Source organism: Gossypium arboreum, chromosome 10 (assembly GCF_025698485.1).
Source record: "Gossypium arboreum isolate Shixiya-1 chromosome 10, ASM2569848v2, whole genome shotgun sequence".
Classification (NCBI taxonomy): Eukaryota; Viridiplantae; Streptophyta; class Magnoliopsida; order Malvales; family Malvaceae; genus Gossypium; species Gossypium arboreum.
The window spans coordinates 37,261,485-37,265,714 of record NC_069079.1 but is presented as its reverse complement, the minus strand read 5'-3'; the positions used below and the strand labels follow the sequence as shown (position 1 = coordinate 37,265,714).

The following is a 4,230-nucleotide window of genomic DNA, read 5'->3' as shown; positions in this document are numbered from 1 at the left end:
GTATTTTCCCCATTTTAGCCCAATTTCAGTTTTCCTTGCTCTATCATTTAAAATATAGTCTAATTAGGACTCACATTATTCAAATTGACCCAAAATCATATTTTGAAAAATTACAATTTTGCCCTAAACTTTTGCATATTTACACTTTTGCCCCAAAGCTCGTAAATTAAAATTCAGCCTATTTTCTTATGTTTTATGACATGCTGATCATTTTTCCTTCTATGGCAACATCAAATTCTCACTCTAACATGTACTTATGACTATTAGGTATTTTTACCGATTAAGCCCTTTTGCTCGTTTTCACTTAAAACCGAGTAGCACAAGTTGTCTAACATAATTTAAAACCTCATATTCTATCATAAAACACCAAAATACACAAATTTCACCTATGGGTATTTTTCCAAATATAAACCCTAGGTTAAATTATTGCTAGCATAAGCTAAATCGAGCTAGGGACTCCAAAAACGTAAAAATCATTAAAAACGAGGCTAGAACGAACTTACAATCGAGCTTGGAAGCTTGAAAACCCTAGCCATGGTTTCTCCTTGCTATATTCGGCCATGGGGTTGAAGATGAGCAAAATTGGCTTTTAATTTTGTATTTTAATTCATTTTACCCTAAATGACCAAAATGCCCTTACTACTAAACTTTCCAAAAATTCCATCCATGTCCAATTTTGTCCATAGACTTAGAAATTGGTAAAATTAATCTTTAAGGACCTCTAATTAATAATCTAATTCAATTTTATGCAAAATACTTCTAGAACACAAGTTTTGCAATTTATTCAATTTAGTCCCAAATTTCAAATTAAGCACTTTATGCATAAAATTTCTTCACGAAATTTTCACACAATCATGCAATCATATCATAGACCTTAAAATAATCATAAAATAATTATTTATATCTTGGATTTTGTGGTCACGAAACCACTATTCCGACTAGGCCCAAAATCAGGATATTACACATTTCAACCAAATCCAATACTCAATTCAATGCCTTAAATACTTATCAATTCAACTTCTAAAATCATACCTCATCAAAGAATTTCTCAAGCATTTAAACTCTACAATTCAATTTACCATGTTCATACCATACACGTCAAAATAACCATTTCTATTAGCCAAACACACATTAACACTAACATCATTTACAAGCCAACTCTTATGGCTATAAACACAACCAAAATACCACATCTAGCCTATACATGCTGATAAACCGTAATTTATACATATTTTTATCCCATGCTTAGCGCATTTACGGATGATTTCTCCTTAGATTTGGTGAATTCGATGCTCTTAATCCTTTAATTTCATGTTTTATACTTAGGTGAGCATAGGAGAGTAAAAAGAGCGAGAAACGGGCCGAAAATGGAGAAAATAGACCCACATAGGAAAACAACATGGCTTGGACTTCCTCACACGGGCGTGTCACACGGCCGTGTCAATTTGGCAGGATCGAAGCATGACTTACGCGGGTAGACCACATGCTCGTGCTTATTTAACAGCCTTGACCACGGGCTGGAGTAATCGCATACGGGCGTGTTCCTACCGAGCCCAAATTTAGTCCTATTCGGAAAAGGCCAATTTTTAGGGTTCTTAGGCATTCAAAAGCCTATTTAAACCCTTGAGGAGGCACTTAGGATGGGGGACACAGAGTAGGAAGCAAGGAATTACTCAAGGAAAGTCGATTGATCCATCTCAAGAGCCGAATTCATTATCAAGACTAGAGATCTCCCTTCAAGTTCCTTCGGGAGTTTTGGGTTTTCTTATGTTTTGTTATCTTTATGCTTTTGAGATGTTTTCTTTCATAAATATGAACTAAACCCCCTAAATACCTAAGGGGAATGAAACCTAAGACAGATCTTGTTAGTATTATCTAAATTGTATGATAAATATTTGACTTATTCTTGATTATATGTTCTTAATTCTTGTTTTAATATTCCAAGATATTGATTCAAGTTAATGCTCTTATTCAGAGGAGGAGTAGACCCTGTTTAAGAGTAAAATTGTCATAATTAAGTGAAGTTGCTTGCACACCTAGAGATAGGGTGACAAGATTTTGCCGGATTAAGGTGAAACCTAATAAGGGAATCCATAGATCGAGTTAATGCAATTCTAGGGTGTTAATTAGAAAGAGATTTCAATTATTCAACCTAGGGTTAGACGTTATTAGTCTCGAGAGAGATAATAATATAACTTAGGGATTTCTACGGATCAAGTCAAATGAATAAATAAATGCGATTGAGTCTAATAACAAGTGAAGTCTAGGTGGATTTTTCCTTAGGTATTGTCTCAATCAATCGAATTTTCCCAAAAGTATTTTCCCGAATTCTCTTTCTGTGCATTCTTAGTTACTAATTAGTTTAGATAACCAAACCTCTTAATTTTTTGGCTAGATAATAAAAAGGAAGTAAATACTAGTACTCGTAGTTCCTTTGGGTTCGACAATCCAGTCTTGTTGAACTATACTATTGTTCGATAGGTACACTTGCCTTAATCATGATAATAAGTAGTCTCAAGAAAGTTTCATTTATAAATCTTCAGAACCTGTTACGAATATCACGCATCAAGTTTTTGGCGCCTTTGCCGGGGAACTAGGATATTAGGAACACTCGATTTTTATTACGTTAGCCATTTTAGTTTTATTGCAATTTAAATTTTTATTTTCTAATTCTTCATTTATTGTCTTCGAACAGGTTTTTCTAGTTTATGACCAGAAAAAACCCGTCAGAACCACTACTTTTTGACGGTGAGATCGACCGCACAGTTCGCAGAAACATGAGAGAAATAAGGTGAAGCTTAAGATACACAGAGGACGAGCAAGAGAACGATACTTCAACCACAACTGAGGAGATGACTGAAAACCAAGAAAATCTGCTACCTCCTGCAATTGCTGCTGATCCAGTGAATCAGAATCCTGCTCCACTATCTATGTATGATTATGCTAAACCTAATTTAACAGGAACTGAATCAAGTATAGTTAGACCTGCTATTGCTGCAAATAATTTTGAACTGAAACCTAACACAATTCAAATGATACAACAGTTTGTTCAGTTTGATGGTTTGCAGGACGAGGATCCCAACGCTCACTTGGCAAATTTCCTAGAATTTTGCGATACCTTTAAAATTAATGGCGTTTCTGATGACGCCATTAACCACGAGAGTCAATCACTACTTGGGAACAAATGACCGAAAATTTTTTATTAAAATATTTTTTGCCGGCTAAAACAGCCAAATTACGTAATGATATCTCTACTTTTGTGCAGATGGATTTAGAAACACTCTACGATGCATGGGAGAGATACAAGGACCTTTTGAGAAGGTGCCCTCACCATGGGTTACCGCTTTGGCTACAGGTTCAAACGTTTCATAATGGCCTGAATCCTTCGACTCGGCAGATGATTGATGCAGCCGCTGGAGGTACTATCAATAATAATATACCTGAGGCGGCTTATGAATTTATTGAGGAGATGTCACTGAATAACTATCAATGGCAAGTTATAAGAACAAAGCCGACGAAAGCAGCCGGTGTTTTCAACCTCGACACGGTTACTATACTATCTAACCAAGTAGAACTCTTAAATAAAAAGATTGACGGTTTGTATGGTTCTGCCCAAGTACATCCAGTGATGAGGTGCGATTCGAATGGAGGAGTAGCATTCACAGAATATTAACCCTTTAACCTTAGCATCGAGGAGGAACAAGTCCAATATATGGGTAACAATAACTCTAGACCCAAAATAACCCGTATAGTAACACTTATAATGCAGGTTGGAGGAATCATCCTAATTTCTCGTGGGGCGGTGAAGGAAATTAAAGGCCACAACATCCTCCGGGCTTCCAACAACCACCCTACCAACAAGAGAAAAAGCCGAACCTTAAGGAGATGCTAACAAAATTCATCTCAGTGTCAGAAACTCGTTTTCAGAATATCGAGGCAGCACTCAAAAATCAACAAGCATCAATTCAAGGGATCGAAACTCAGATTGGACAGCTCGCCAAGTTGATTTTCGAACGACCACAAGGTAGCCTGCCAAGCAACATTGAATCTAATCCAAGGGAGAAACTCAACACAATTGCAATTCAAGATGAGGAAGGGTTAGTTGCAAAACCAAGGCCAAAAACAGTGGTAAACAAAGGTAATAATGAAGCAGGCCACAATGACCCAAAGTCGATGAGTACAGAATATAAACCAAGTGTGTCATACCCCAATGCGACAAAGAAAGAATAA

At 36.4% G+C, this 4,230-nt stretch overlaps 1 non-coding gene across 1 annotated transcript; it reads right to left on the bottom strand.

Annotated features, from left to right (window-relative positions):
* Positions 1-3,232: 3,232 nt before the first annotated feature.
* Positions 3,233-3,339, bottom strand: LOC128283171 (small nucleolar RNA R71). The gene has a single exon (XR_008273513.1). It is a non-coding gene; the product is annotated as a small nucleolar RNA R71 (small nucleolar RNA).
* Positions 3,340-4,230: the final 891 nt, after the last annotated feature.